This window comes from Panthera uncia (genome assembly GCF_023721935.1).
Source record: "Panthera uncia isolate 11264 chromosome D3 unlocalized genomic scaffold, Puncia_PCG_1.0 HiC_scaffold_8, whole genome shotgun sequence".
NCBI classification, from domain to species: domain Eukaryota; kingdom Metazoa; phylum Chordata; class Mammalia; order Carnivora; family Felidae; genus Panthera; species Panthera uncia.
Genome location: NW_026057586.1, coordinates 79508053 through 79524408, shown reverse-complemented (window position 1 = coordinate 79524408; position 16356 = coordinate 79508053). Strand labels below are relative to the sequence as shown.

The following is a 16356-nucleotide window of genomic DNA, read 5'->3' as shown; positions in this document are numbered from 1 at the left end:
AATGAAGTGTTCTCCCCACTTCTGGGCTTCACCACTCCTTCCGGAAGCTTCCGTCTCACGTGGGAGCATTCCCTAGCTGTTGCCCGCTTCGTCAGAGAGCCCATAGTTTCTGACCCGAGATATTTTTCTTATGTTCCATCTCCAGCCAAGATCTCAGAGCTCACGTCCACCTGGAGATATGGAAGTCAAGGATCTTCCACTTGACTTCATTCATTCATTCATTCATCTGGCCAATAGTAATGGAATGCCTACTGAGTGCCCTGCACTGCTCTAGGGGGGTGTGGATGCAATGGTTCAGGAGCCCCTGACACTGTCCACATCCTAACCGGGCGAGGAAAAACCCAAATCACAAGAAACCTGTTGATCCTTCAATGAAGGATTTCCTTCCCTATGATCTTTCACTTGTTATTCTCCTGGAGAGAGAGAATTCATTCTCCTTTTGTTGTTTGCCCTTTCCCTCCAAGGCAAGGTTAGGGAGAGCCAAGATTTGTAAGATTTGTGATGAAGTCCTTGTTGTCACAGGGACAGGCTCCGGGATGTCGGGGGGTGGGGAGGTGGGAGGAAAGAACGCTGCAAGCCGGGCCCCAGAAATTAGCCAATCCACCCAACGCTCTTAACGACCTTCTCCATCTCCAGTTCTTGACAGATAATCAAGATTAGTCAGCAGGAGAATTGACTGTGGTTCTTTAAAGTAGCATATAATTATAATGGTTAGTACTTAAGGGGTATCTTTCTTTCACGCTCTTTCAGCACCATTATGAGCCCTAAGTCCATAATCTTGGCAGTTTTCACTACATTACTATTATTTTTTAAAATTAAATTGTATAATGACCTACTTGAACAACACTTAAAACAATGTTAATGTTTATTTATTTTTGAGAGAGAGGGAGAGACAGAGTGCCAGCGGGAGTGGGGCAGAGAGAGAGGGAGACACAGAATCTGAAGCAGAGTCCAGGCTCTGAGCTGTCAGCACAGAGCCCGATGCGGGGCTCCGAACCCACACACTGTGAGATCGTGACCTGAGCCGAAGTCGGACCTTAACTGACTGAGCCACCCAGGCACCCATTGAACAACAGTTTTAACAAGGCTTTTTATTAAAACAAAACAAAACAAAACAAAACAAAACAAAACCCTAATCTTCTACTCAATGTTCTTCTCTGTCCCCTCTGTTTCAGTTTGCTAAAACTTTATGACCCTACTGTGTTCTGCTTGAAGGCCCGGACATGTCACCGTGTCATGCTTATATAGTGCCATATAAATGCTTTTCTTTTTCTTTTTTTGCTTTGGTTTAAGAGATAAGGCTGTTCCATTCCCCTATCCATTCATTGCTCCATTCACAGGGTGTTGAGTTAGCCAAGGAATTTTTAGTTTTTGAGAGTAAGGTTTACCATAAATCATGCAAAGAAAAGATCATGTTTGGAGGCCACTGAAGGATGTGGAATGTAGCAAGGGCTGTGCCAGATGTCACAAGGTCTTGGAACCAGGATCTCCAAAACTCAGGACCCAAGATGACTTCGTCCATCTCTTCTGATTCACGTGGCTTCTCACCTCGGTTTCTCTCTCTCTGTATATCAACTTGTTCTCTTTTCTCTGACTCTTCTGTTTCCTTGCATAATGGCCAGACATGGCCCCAATACTGAGATCTCGAGAAGGAAACACTGATTGGTTCCATTGGGGTCATGTGCTCCCCTTTGGCCCAATCAGCTGTGGACATTGATAAAGGTGTGTCCGACCCATAAATTCCTTAGGAAAATAAGTCGATGGCTCAGCCACTTTGGGAAACAGTTCCGCAGGTTCTCAGAAAGTTAAACAAGGACTTGGCTTGTGACCCAGCAATTCCGCTCATGTATTTACCCAAGGAAAATGAAACGTGCATCCACATATAACTTGCACAAGAATGCTTGTAGCAGTCAATAAATGCAAGTGACTCAAATGTCCATCAGCTGGTGAACAGAAAAGCCACGTGGTTTTGCCAGGCAATGGAATGTTCTTGGGTAATATACAAAGACATGAAGCATGGATGTATGCTACAACCCAGGTGAACCTCAAAGACACTACGTTAAGTCAGAGAAGCTAGACGCAAAAGGCCATACATTGCGTGAGTCCATTTACATGAATGTCCTGAAAAGGCAAATTTATAGAGACAGAGGGTAGACTCCTGGTGGCTTGGAGCTGGCAGTGGGAATAAGGAGTAACTACGAATAGAGATTGGGTTTCTTTTTGGGTGGAGGGCAGTTTCAAAATTAGATTGTGGTGATGGTTGCACAACACTGTAAATACACTAAAAGTATTTAGTTGTTTACTTTCAGTGGGTAAATTTTATGATATGGAAATTATTTCTCAATAAACCACCTGGGGAGCCCCCTCCGTCTGCATCCCTGGTAGATGGGGTTCCCTCCAGTTGCGCCAAGCTGCAGGGTGAAATCCTGCCTCTGTGTCATTGTTTCTATCATTCCTTCCTCCTACCACACCCTCCCTGCCCACATTTGAATGATGGGCCTTTGTGCCACACCGCGTCGGTCATTAGCAACTTTCGGCATCAGGAATTTCTTTTTTCTATGAACTGCTTGCTCTTCAGGACCGCCGTTGCCTGGACTCATGCTACTTCTTTTTAAAATAGTGTCTCAGTCCCAAATACCTTCTGTTTCCCCCCTTTCCCCCCAGAACCCAATCTACCCTTCCCACCCTGTTCTCAGCCCCTGGAATCTGATATATATGGACAGCATCAATGGGCTCCCTTGCCCTCTGGCTTCTGTTGGGTTTAGCCAACGGGCTTCTGTTGGGTTTGGCCCCGGTTGGGGTCGGAGGGAAGGAATTGAATGAGGCTAGACTATTTAGCCCCTGGATCCAAAGTGGTAAGATGGCCTGTCCTGGATGTCGTGCTCTTCAGCCGAAGACCACTGTTCTTCTCAAGGGTTCCAGCTCCACACGATCTCCTCCGCCCCATCCAGCCCTCCCCTGAGACCTTCTAGGCACAGATGTGGTACCAACTCTTTGCAGCCCTGCGTTACTGTACTATTCTTTATGGTTCCCAACCATACAAGCCTTTGTAAATAGTCTCTTTGTAAGTAAATCTTCTTCACGTAGTCATATTTCAAGGGTGCCATTTCCTGTGGAGATTTTGACTGCCACAGCCTTCCTCTCCTTCTCTCCACCCCCTCCCTACTTTCCTTTTCTTCCTGGCTTCATATATTTATGTCCTTGTTGTCGGTTTCTCCCTACGAGTCAGAACAACTGCTTCTGGTTGCCACAAGAGAAAACCCCCGAAACTCCGTGCCTCACTCCATAAACTTTTATTTCTCTTTCATGTCGCAGTCCTCTGTGTGTGGGAAGCCCTTCTCCATCTTCTTGCTCGTCCACGGGAGCACGTGGCCCCCGAAAGCCGGCCCTTTTGGCCCATGTTCCCATTGAGCAGAACCGAGTCATGTGACCCCAACCTAATCGCAAGGGTGGCTGGGAAACACGGAAGCGCACACGGAAGTCTGCTGAGCACCATTGCCTCCGCCATCCTCCCCTATTAGAAGGTAAGCTCCCTGAGGGAAGGGACTTGGGCATCCTTGTCACCACTGTCTCCTAGCAGCTGCCACGTGTTGAACACTTGCGAGGCTCGGATGCATGAATAAATGAAGACGGGCATGAATGACGCCTTCCTCTCTGAAATTTTCATCTAATTCTCAGCAAGATGCTCTGATGTAAAGTTCATCGTGAGGGCTAGAACCCTATCTCACTAATGGCGTTTTCAGTCTTATTCGGATAGGGACTAATCTTGACGTGCTTTGGATTCACACTTTAACCCACCCCCAATCCCTTGCGGATGTCCTTCTCTTTGACCCTGTATTTGGGATAATGACTCCTGTATTTCCCATAGTTCCCCAGAAGAAGCACTGATCACAAGACCCTAATTTATTCTGTGTGGTTTCTGTTCTTTCATTATTTTAATGATGTTACAAATACTTCTTTATTTAATGCCCTTACCATGTGCCAGGAATTAGATTCCTTGTTTCTCTGCCATGCTTTCTCTTCCTAGTTCCTCCCTTCTTCAATCTTCTGAAACTTTTAGGGCCTCGAGGCAATGACCCCCGATGACCCTAATATCCATAGATAATGGCTTCTAAGTACATCTGAGAAACTCCGGCAAGTTACTTTTTCTGGGATGGTTTGTGAGGAGTCTGTGAAACTACGGCTTTGTGGCCAAAAATCCAGTTTCTTGGTCCCGGACTCTGTCTCTAGATTTGGCCTTGGTCCCAAGAGGATTTGGGGATAGAGTGTGGACGCCTCCATAAGGGCTCAATACCCCGAGTGGAGACATAGCTCAAACCACAGATCCTAGGCCCTCATTTTGCATGCTGTGTTCAGAGAGAGTTCTATACGAGGTCAAAAAGTGTTCTATCAGAAAGGTATTCCTGGTGAAAGAAATTTGGGAAAAACTGCTTGGTCCACCTCCCTTTTGGAAACTCACAACTTAAAGTAAAGGCTCTGAAAAGGCCTGGAAATAAACAAAGCAAAAAAGCAAGCAAACCTATTCGCTTTTGTTTGGCCTAGTTTATCCCACACATATTCCACCATGGATCCCATTTTCATGCAATGTGTGTTAACATCTTGTGGACTTACAATCCTTCTGAGCAGTTTTGGAAACTCTGTCTCTACCTCTGTGATTTCCGGTTCTTAGGTCCATCCTGCAACCTTTTCCATATGTCAGAATTAAGGCTCCGAGATGTAAAGTAGCTTTTGTACGGTAACTTAAGCTCGTGAGTAGCACAGCTAGAACCTGAGCCCCTGCCCAGTGGGTTGAAAGCCCATATATTTTTGCCTCTGTCCTGTACTCTCCCCCCTGCATGGTGAGCTGCCTGGGATCCATGTTAATTATTCGATAAAAATAATTTGTAATTAATCGTCGATCGCCTGTCTGTGAATACTATTCTGAAGAACTCGAAGACAGTTTCTTCGCAGCTCCAACGGTCTGCTTTGCATTATCAATTTGTTAAGAAACTCTCTTTTTGGTCGAGCTGTGCAAAAGGAAACTTCCATCCAGACTGTCTGAATTATCCCCAAATTCTGAACTGATGGCATCCAAATGAATAAGACTTTACAGAACTGCACTTGGAGAGTTGATTGGATTTGTCAGTTTTCCTGTGGATATAAAGCCCTGGGTGGCTTGACTGCAAGTATGCTAGAACATAAATAATCACCAGATTTTCAGGTGAATTCCACAGAGTCCACAGGAAAAAGAAAACTCAGGCTATTCGTTTGGGAATCTACAGGCTATCTGAGAAAACCCTGCACATAATCCCAAAGTATGAGCTCAACGATGAGCGTGTTTGAAACAAAACAAAACAAAACAAAACAAACCAGATTGATCTCTTTCTTTTCTTTTTTTGTTTCTTTTCTTTTTTTGAAGCCAAAGTACTTTGCAGCAACCAGTGTTAAGATTTAACAGCCAAGAAGGTCAAGGTGATGAACTTCCAAGTGTTCTTGGACACCAGGCAACTAGTCAACTCCCCAAACCCCAAAATGCGAGAGAGGGTCAGAAAGCAAGGAAAACATGTTTTCATAACTAAAAAGATTACATCTTGGATCGGTCCATTTATTTATTTATTTCCCGCAAAGGGGTTTCTAGAATGTCACGTCTCTTGGCTTCCTGATGGCTTCTTCCTATGTTTCAAGGAGGGTGAGCTATGGGGCAAGGCCTCGCAACACTAGACTTGGACTTCTCTCGTTTATGTTTTCCAGAGGCTCCGTGCTCTGATGTGATGAAAGATCTGACCCGGGAATTTCAAGTTCATGAGTGGGGTGGGGAGGGGAAGGGGGGGCCCGGAGGCTTCCCAACCCCAGCTTCCGTCTGTCCCCATTGGCTGGACTCCAGCGACGTTCATTCTTGAAGGGTTAGGTCAGCGCTGCAGTTCTCTAGTGGATCCATGTTCCCTTACAAAGAAACGGCTTGTGCTTCTTTCTGGAACTTGAGGTGTGCGAGGCGTTTATAGTTCATCCTCAGCAGAGCTCGCAGTGGGCGTCAGCACCTGCTCTTGCATTCGGTGGGCACTAACTGAGCATCTACTCGTGCCAGGCACTGCCGAGCACTGAGGGTGTCAGGAACAGACGACATCATCTCTATCCTCTTGAGAATTCCCGTATTGTTTTGAATTATGTGACACCCGCTTCTGCCGTAGGTCACTTGGCCTCAGAGGCAAGGATTGTATTAGGAGTCATCTCTTCCAGTCTTCTCATTTGATAGGTGGGACGACAAAGGTCCAGACAGGAGGAAGGGGCTCGCTCAAGGTCACCCAGTGGATTAGTTACAAAACCTAGAGAAGCATCCAGTTTTCTGGCTTTCCAGCCCAAAGCTCTTTCCCTTGTACTCCGATGCCTCTCCAGTTCATTCAGTTGGGCTTTGCTGAGCTCTCTCTCACTAGGCACCACGAGCCGTGTTCGGCGCCCCATGAATCCCAAAGTGGTCACTCAAGAAACTGAAGATCCAAACTGGAGGTGATGGATCCTTGAGCCATTAGTTGGGAAACGCGGAGAAAGGTTAGACGTGGGAATCCGATAGTCTTGGATTTAAATCCTCGCCTTCCATTCACTCATCCTGTTCTTTTGGGCAAGTAGTTTGAGCTTTTATGAGGCTCAGTTTTCGCATCTTTGAAACAGGAGTGTTGATAGTAACTCCCGCCTATGAGTGTTGGGCGAAGAAGCAGTCCTATATGGAAAATGTTTTGCAAAGTTCCTGGCACAAAACAGGGAACCCTGCGTGGTTGTCATGAATCATAAGTACTGTGATAAATGCTATAGATGGTTATACGTAGTGTTCTGGAAATACATAGGAAGGAACAGCTAATTATGTCCCCAGGCTGGGATAAGAGAAAGGGACTCTTTTTTTTTTTTTTTTTCTATTGGATTTTTCTGCCTGATTGATGTGCGGGGAGGGTGTATATTTTACGGCTGAAGTCTCTGTGTAGACATTTCTACACTGAGAAGTTCGTTTTCCTGTAAGAAGCGACAAAGCTAAAAACGGACGTTGAGTGCACAACAGGACCCTTCCGTTGCTGACTAGCCAGATAACAGGCTTTTTTAATGGCTCTGTCCACTTGCTCTAAGTATGTGGACAGCCCATGTCCAGAGGCTGATCTAAGACACAGAAGTTCTTAAAAAGGTTTATGAATCATCAGAGATCAAATGGGTTGAGTCATCCAGCATTATATACTTTTTGTGTGTGTTGGAATTGCTTTGAAAACGGGTAATGCTATCAAGGTCATTCTCTGGTGTTGCTCAAGCAGTTGGTATTGACAAACATTTCCCAAAGCCTGCTTTGTGGAACACTAGACCCGTGATGTGCTCGGGAACTTTGGGCACAACGCATACCCGGATTGTCCCAGGGTATCTGAGAGCGAATGCACCGTATGATCCATGAGGAAAGAATCCAATTTGTGTTTTTAAACCCGGGAGAATTGTCTTTAATCCCCAGATTATGAGGTCTGTGAGTACAGGAATTATACCTCCCTTTTTCTCGATTGTAGCCCAGCAACTAGCACAATTTGGGATGTAGTGTCCACTTAATACATATTTATTAAAAATAAGTACATGTTTCCCAAACTTGCCTGACCACTGAAGCCCCCTTTTTGTCCATGGTATACGGAACAGCATCTTGCTGAAGGAAAGGAAAGTTTCCTTCAAACCCAAATAGCAAAATTGGCTCCACGAAGATGTCTTAGGGTGGAATTGGTGGGAGGGTTGTATTGGTGGAGCTCTGGACCCCCAACCCTTATCTCAACCCGCGCATCCTTGCCGTCATGGTAACCGCTTTGTACCTTAGGATTTCTTCTGAATTAAGAGTTAGGTGTTTATCATACACTTGAAATACACTATTCCAGAAGGAATTGGATTCCCGGGGGATGTTCATATAACCGAAGGGAACGATCAAGGTTGGGCTTGACAGATTTAGCTAGATATGTTTTAAGAAAAAGTGTGCCTCTAAAACTCATTTGATTATAGATTCACTCGTTTGTCTGTATTTATTGAATGTGTCTAGGGCCAGACACTCTTCTAGATCTTGAAGATACAGGGAAGTCTGGTAGATAAGATCTCTGACCTCAAGGAGCTGGCAGTTGGCGGGACAGGGGGATACTGGTTAGGAAACCAGGGGGCAGTCACGTGACAAGCATGCTTTCCCAAAGACACACACGATGCGAGGGTGGTATAATGGTGAGATCAGAGTGAGGGCGCTCACAGGAGGTTAGCGGTGTGTATAGAAAGACCTGTACCAGAAGGAGCCACTAGAGTTCAGACCCAGACGACATCTGAAGACCAAAAAGGAGGGCATCCGCAAGCGCAAAGACATTGAGGCGGGAACAAAATTGGCGCACTCAGAGAAGGTGAAGCAAAGCAGGGTGGCCAGAGGACAGCAAGCTAGGGGGCGAAATGAAATCGAAGATATTCACAGCACCTTACCAGTGCCAAGCACGGCACCGTGGATACCTGGTGAATGTGCACATTTATATAACGAATTAATTGCACTCTTCCATCCCCGTTCTCCATAATCTTTGGTTCCCTTGTTTGTTCATGTTTTAGAAGATAAAGCTATTTTTTTTTTTTTAAGAGCTAGATACCGTTTTTGCTCTTCTGGTGAGTCTGACCATATCCGATGTGATATCAGGTGATAAATTTTGCCGGTTAACTTCCTCGCGAGGCGTCTATTACAGAAGGAAGAGGCCCATGAAGGACCCGTGACGTGGCCAACCTCGCACAGGGCACTTCTCAGAAACCAGGGGTGGGGACCCACCTTCTCACCTTGCGATTGAGCTCCTGGCTGGAAGGATTAACTGATCCACTTAACTCCATTTACTTTGACATGCTCACACTTGAACTTTCCCCAGTATGACGTGCTCAGTTCCCCAAATGTGGGATTTTAAGTGAAACCCTGACATTTAGCTCTAGGGCTCAACAGCAGTACTTAAATCCCCCAATTAGAAGCAGAAATGGAGATGAAATGGTCCCAAGGAATCTGGAGACACAACAGTTTCAAAAGGCAGCAACAGGCCGGGGCAGAGAGAGAGAGAGAAGTTTTCGATCTCACACCAGGAATGTGGAGCTAAATGAGAGCCATTGGAAGGCTCTGGGGGTTGTAAAATGGAATTCTCTCTTGTACAGTACGCAAGAGTTATTAAGTGTGTATACGAGACTCCTGTTTTACTTCACGTACATGATTATTTTATACTGGCGAGTTTGGAAAGAGTTATAGGCTGAGAACTGGCCAAGACACAAGATGAGCAGTGGGGAGCGGGGTGAGAGCTGCAGGGTTGCTGTTGGGGGCTCGGGCTACTTGGGGAAAGCCAACGCGAGGTCCATCGTGGATCGGGGGGGGGGGGGGTGGGGGAGAAGTGGAGTGCGGCACCGGGCTTTGTATAGGCTCATCTCCAAAAAGGCATCCCGGGCTTGGTCTTCGTGGGACAGTGCCAGGTGTGAGAATTGGGAGAACAGAATCTGGACCCAAGCCCAGCCAACTGGGTTTGGCCCACCAAGGTCTAGAGACCAGGAATATAAAGAATTTGGATCGGACTTGCTTGGCTTTAAGACACGAGAGGGACCATGAGCCGTTCTCAACACACTCGGTGACTTCCAAAGTGAGAAATACATTATGTTTCTGAACGACGTCCAGGAGGCAGAGAGCTGGGGAGAGAGAGCTGCTTTGGGAGAGGCCCAATTACCAACAGCTTGGGCTGGTTGCATCTTTCGCGGGTTACATTCCTTTTTAAAGGAGGCAGGGCTCTGGCATCAGAACAATTTGGATCCCTAGTTTTGCTTCTAAATTCCGTGACCTTGAGAATGTTAATTAATCTCTCTGGCCTCAGTTTTGCCGATTGTAAAATGGGGGTTAGAACGTCTACTGGGGCGCCTGGCCTGGGTGGCTCAGTCGCTTGAGCGTCCGACTCCTGATTTTGGCTCAGGTCATGATCCCGGGGATGTGGGATCAAGCCCCGTGTCGGGCTCCTCGCTGGGCATTGGAGCCTGCTTAGGATTCTCTCTCTCTCTCTCTCTCTCTCTCTCTGCCCCTCTCCCCTGCTCTCTTTCTCTCTCTAAAGTAAAAACAAACAAAAAATCCCCCACATCTACTTGTACTGAAGATATAATATGGCAGAGGATACACAAAGTTGAGCCATCACTCAATAATAATGATTTATGTTAATAGTAATGTGAACAAAGGACAATCGATTGCGCTGGGTGGGAGGCCTGACTGGCAGTGTGTATGAAATCTCTTGTTTGTTGAGCAGGGCTCTCTTCCTCTCTGTTCTTTGTGCCCTAGGCTCACTGTGGCACAGCTACAAAAGCCTTACAAAACCTTGTTGAGTTGACAACGTGGTTTTTATAGCTTGGAAAGAGGCTGTCTTCCTGGGGACCTGCCTCCCACTCCTGGGTGACTTAGGTGCTGTGGTCTTCAGACTGGCTGAACGCCAATCATATCGGGCCCAAAGCTTGCTAAGATACGCTTCCATTTAAGATATACTTGTAGCCCTAATCCTTCGAAGTGACAACTTTCCTCAAGGGGAAAAAAAAATCATTTATAACTATGTGTTCCGGAGACACGGAATCCACCTCTTGACGGAGCTTAAACGAGATAGACGTTTATTTCTCTCTCACGCAAGGTGGTTTCCACTTCGTAAGGGCCGTGCAGAGACACAGACGCCTTCTGTCTTGCCCCTCGTCCCACGACCCAAGATGGTACGTGACCACCTGCATATTCTAGGCAGAGGAAAGAAGACAAGAAGGCGGAGGCATGACCCTTCCTTTTAAGGGCATAACCGTTGGTCAGATTGGAGTCGTGGGACGGGTCCGACTGCAAGGGAAAGTGGGTAACGAATGTAGTCTTTGTTCTCTGTCCATGTGCCTTGCTAACCATCAGGGATTCTTAAGAGGAAAGGGGCAATAGATTTTGCCAGGCAATTGGCCATCCAGGCCTTAGTTTCCTTCTTGACCAAGCTGGGTTGTAAAGTAGGTATAATACTGTAATAATTCCAACTTCACAGGGCCGTCGGGCACTGGGGCGATACATGCAGAATACCTATTCCAGAATCTGTGGCTCGTAGCCAACCTTTGGCCCCCTCTTCTCCCTCCTTATCTCATTGTGCTGTACCTAGACGGTAGCAGGTCCTGGAATGTTTCTTGTCCTTAGCTTGCTACATGCCTGTTCCTCCCAGACTGTGAGGTCTTAAGAATAGGGACCATGCTCAAAGAAACACTTGGCATTTTGAGTAGATTGCATTGTGTCTGGAACAGACTAGGTTCTTGGTAATGTTTGCTCTAATAAATACATACACACATGCATAAATGGAAAACCACTGTCGATGAAGCCAGACATGACCATGAAGGGTACATGTATGCTGGCCCAAGAAGGCACCCTGCATTCTGGATTCTGCACTAAAGTTTCTTACATGGGTTAACTTATTCATTCATCATTAGCAGATATCGTCGTTACTTTGCTTTTCAGGCAAGGTCTTCTCAGGTTTTCCAGTCACCTCTACAAGGGTCCCTTGGAACGAGGTCCAGCATTTTATGCGACATACTTTGTAAACTACCAATTTCATTTCCCTCCTTCCAGTACAGGGGGAAAACCAAGGCCAACGCTGGAAGGGATCTGTTCGAGTTTAGATCGGAAGTGTAGAAAGTGTCCCAGTGCCCAGTTTAAGACTATATGCCACGAATCTCCAAGAAAGCCATCAGACACATTCAACCAGGTCACCCAAACTCAAGAGTAGGAGGTCACAGTTCAGTTACTGTGAATTACAGCTTCAGATAACTAAAGAGAACACATTGATTATTTAAGACTGTTGTGGTTAGGCAAAAATATATGTGGCCAGTATTTGGAGTCAGAACTTTTGTTGTGATCTGTGCTTTGAAAGGCAGACATGTTTATTTATCCTAAGAGCTTGCAAAGTGCCAGCTCCCCAGCAGCGAATAATTCAATGACTCAGATGCAAACCCCAAACTCCAAACTGGCTCAGGAGAGGTGGCGATTATGGAAAATCCTGCTTCATCTAGCCCACGGAACTGACCACCCGGGAGCTGGCAAACAGACCTCAAAGCAGGAAAGAAATAGAAGTGTCCAAAGAAGAAATGGAAAACACAACCTAGAAACAAACCGAGCCTTGAGCAAGACCATGAGTGAGCTGAGTCGGGGGTAATATTCCAGGGTGGTTTCTCAAGGCTGCTGGGCCCCGGCGTTCTCTGTGGGGATGCATTGTGAAGACAAACATGTCTATTGTAAAGGACTTCAGAGAATTTGTATCCCAGGAACGTTGGATGATTGTCTTAAATCTGCGATTGCAAAGCCCATGTCCACTTTGGCCGGGCGGGGAATGTAGGTGAATAAGTGAGCCGGGCGTAAGATGATCAAATGCAGCTGGTCATAAGGCCCAGGGTTGATGGGGAGCTGTGGGGAGCGTGGCAGCCACAGCAAGCTTGCCTCAATTAGAGAGAGCAGCTGCCCGCCCCTAGCCAATTGTTGCTGCATGGAAATGTGGGTCCAGTGTTGATAGATCCTGCACCTTGTCAAAAGAATCTCAAAACCTTAGATTTTCATGAGCAATCTGCTTTTTAAAAGATTGTCAGCTAATGCACAATTCAAAAGCCATCTGGAAGCTCTCTCCTCCTGTGCATCCACATGACTGCCAATGGTGGCCGTGGACCGTCTGTTGTGACTCCCTATTTAAGACCCTTGGAATAGACAGAGGACCTCTAATTCTACCCCTGCTTTCTATACCGGTGACAAATGGACCTTGGGATTCATCTTAAGTCCCACGACCGTGGCAGTGGCAGGGCTGGGTTCTGCTTTTCTTTCCCTTGCGGTGCAGATTCTGGACCTGTCCGTCTTCCAGAATGGAACAACTGTAGGCACTGACTAAACACAAGCTAAGTCTCCTGCCTTTCATGGAGAAAAGCAAATCCCACCCTAGTTCTTAACGATAGTGATGCTGGTGGTGACAATGATAATAAATACCCGGTAGAACGCTCTGGGTGGCAAGTAACAGGAAACCCTGATTCAGGTTGACTTAATACATGAAATTCTCATCTGTCGTACCTGGAAGATCAGAGGAAGGACGGGTGCCAGGTTCAGTGTGATCAATGACATTATCAAGAGTCTGGGTCCTTTCTGTTTTTCTGCTTTGCGGGCCTCATTTTGCTTCATCCCCAGACTCCCTCCCCCCCACCCTTCCATCCTTCCCTTCTCTTCCTCCTCCTCCTGCTCCTTCCTTTCTTCTTCTTCTTCTCCTCCTCCTCCTCCTCCTCCTCCTCCTCCTCCCCCTTCTTCTTCTTCTTCTTCTTCTTCTCTCTCTCTCTCTCTCTCTCTCTCTCTCAATAAGGCTGCCAATACCAAGTGACTCTGTATGCTTTATGGTTCTATCTGGAAAAAGAGAACAAAAAAAATCTTAAAACTTCTCCCTCAGACATGGACTATAGATCTTCTCTTCCATCTAGTTGAGCCAACTGTCCATTCCTGGACCGATACCAGTAGACAAGGAGAGCTGTGTGCTGACTGGATGAACGGTGCAGTCTCCTTTAGGAACTGCGATGGGACCAGTGGGAGAAGGGTTGGTATGTCTGTGGTTACCTTCCTCTTCAGCTAGACACCTTGGCTCTTCTCAGAGGCCAGTGAGCCAACTTATGAATCTTCAGAATAGCCTTGTGGTGGGCTGGACCCTGGGCTTTCCCACAAATATCCCAGAGGCCTGGCTCTCTGTTTTTCTAGCAAACCTACTTTAAGGCAGAATTTCTCAACCTTTCATAGTACCAGAAGCCCCAAGGAACCTGATAAAAAAATGAACATTCCAGTTCCCCATCCCAGAGAAGTCTGGTTCAGGAGGTCAGAGAATCTGTATCTTTCACAAGCTTTCCAGACAATTTTGATTTGGGTGGTCAGGTATCATACTTTAAGAGATGCTTCCCTAGACTATGAAAACTGGATGTCGCGCAACTCAGTAGTATAGAAGGAGTAGCCATCAGGGAAATGCTTAGGCTTGTGAAATTTCTTTCTTGTGATTCCCTTTGAATTCTTGGAATAAGAACACTTCATCGGAGTTTGCACGCGTGGTTTTTCTGGAGTGCATTGAAGGAACCTTTGGAAAAGAGTGAGGAAGTGCTGGAAGGAAGATGAGAGGAATGTCCTCTGTCCCTTCAGCTTCTACGCGTGTCCGGAATCATCCTCGGTGCATGGGTCGCAAGATATTGGAAACCGGGATGTCTTGATTGTAATTCATCAGTGGAACCCTATTTGTGGATGCTAGCCACTGCGTGAATTAGGTCATTCTGTGAATAAATAGAGCTGAATCCCCAGTGACAAAATGCTTTTATTTCCATTCTCACTTCATTGTTCTGATAGCTGGAGGGAGTTTGGGGCTAGTATGTAAGCCTCTGCACAACCTGCTATCTCCCTTTTTGACGAAGAGACAGCAGAGCTTGGGCTCAGGGGCTTGAAATGTAATATCAGCATAATTCTATTAACTTTAATATAATTAAAAGCATTGAGCTATCATTTAATTACACTGCTTTGCTTCCATCAAGTGTCTGATAGGATAGATGCTAGATTAGGCAGACCTAAAAAAAAAAAAAAATCCCAGTGGCCTAAAACAACACAGCCTTATGTGATATTTAGACTACTGAACCAATCGCTCAGGGCCCTGGGCGGATGGAGTGGCCACTGTCTCAAACATTGTCAGTTTTCCTGGTACAGCAAGAGAAGTCTGAACGTTCTCCTACTGGCTGTGAAATACCGTGGCCTGAATATGACACCCGGGGCTTCTGCTCACAGCCCATTGGCCAGAACTAGTCATGTGGCCCCACTCAATGCCAAGGGCTCATGTGACTAGGGTGATAGACACGGAAACATTTGATCAAGAGCACAGACGCCTACCGCCCAGTGTGGTTGTTTGGTCTGTCTTTCAGCCACTTTTCTTCCACTGTTTTCTTCCGGATTCTCAGGGCGGGCACCTTGCCTGGGGCTGCCTTAACATAGATGTTCATGCAGGACTGTAATGGGACAGCCCAGGCCTTGCTTCTGGGTTCAGTCCCTTCCGGTCTATGTAACTTTGGTCAAGTCACTTCACCCCATTGGTCCTCAGTTTCCTCATGTAAAGCGGGATAATAATCATAACAACACCGACTTCAGCCGTTTGTTGAGAGATTGGAAGTGTTAATATACGGAAAACACAACATTGTGGCCCATAGCACGTGCTCAGTAAATGCTCATTATGGCTTGACGTGCCCTGCATCCAATTAGTTCCGTAATGAAGTGTGACGGGGCTGTCGTATAGGGGTGCACAGGGTGCAGGGGTGCCTAGCACTGGGAAGGGATCCAGTTTCGGGCTCTGTGAGACACTGTTCTCCCTAAAGAAGCAGGGATTGAGGAGGAAGCATAGTTAGCCAGGTGAATAGTGTGGCAATGTATGTTCTAGGCAGAGGGAGGGGCCAAGGTGTGGACAGCTCCTTTCCCCAGATGCTCTGATGCTTTTCTTTTGATGCCTTGTGAGCGATGCTGGGTTCTTGGCTCTTGCAGAAGTCCTGATTCTCAAGAAGGGTCCTCAGCTTCCAGACCAGTCTATGTCTTTCCCATTGGATGTTAATTTCCCGTGGCCCAAGACCAGTTTGCTGAGATCTTGGAACTACTCTCTTAGGATAGCCGGGGCTTGACTGCCACCCATGGTGTACTGGGCTTTTCTTAGAGGATTTTTGGAAACATGGGGACTAGAGACATTAGGGATTGGATTACTCTAGTGAGTGAGGGATTTTCAGAGCCTAGAAAGCTGGGGTGTTTGTGTGCCTATCGTGGCCAGAGTTAAGGAGAAGCTAACTGAGGAAGATGCTAGAAGGCTGTACCCACAGGCAGTTCTTATAAAAGGCAAAAAATGGCCAAGTTCTGGTTAAGAACTAAGTCATGGCCTCGCTCATTTCATGCCTTTACCTTCCCCTGTCACTTTGGCTTGGATTTGCTCACCAGGAACCCTCCACTAGGCGTGTGGCTTTAAGAAAATTGCCTTGAACCCTGGTCTTGGCTGCCACAGCCGCCCCACTGAAACTCTGATGGGGCCGGTGGGTGGCATCATTTGGCTGGCAGCCCGGCTGGAATGTCATTCGCTGAACAACACTGACCTTCTGGGAGGAACGTCCACTTGACCGCCAGGCAAGAGCAAAGGACACTGTGGCGAGGCACATTGGAAGTTTCCTGCTCTCCAGGAATCACGAATCAAACAAGCGTGAGGCAGACCAATTAACGAAAGCAACAATCAGGGCAGCAGGATTTGCCATCGTGACTTGAATCCCTGCTGTGCGTCCGTCACTGCCACAGGGCCTGGCTGTAGATGATGTCACCCAATT

General features: G+C 46.7%; 1 long non-coding RNA gene across 1 annotated transcript in view; it reads left to right on the top strand.

Moving 5' to 3' along the window:
* LOC125914155 (uncharacterized) overlaps window positions 1-3887 on the top strand; it is a 114696-nt gene extending 110809 nt beyond the window's left edge. The window contains exon 3 of the long non-coding RNA XR_007455227.1: window positions 3316-3887. This is a non-coding gene — a long non-coding RNA (uncharacterized LOC125914155). The remainder of the gene's footprint in view (window positions 1-3315) is intronic.
* The last annotated feature ends 12469 nt before the right edge of the window (window positions 3888-16356 follow it).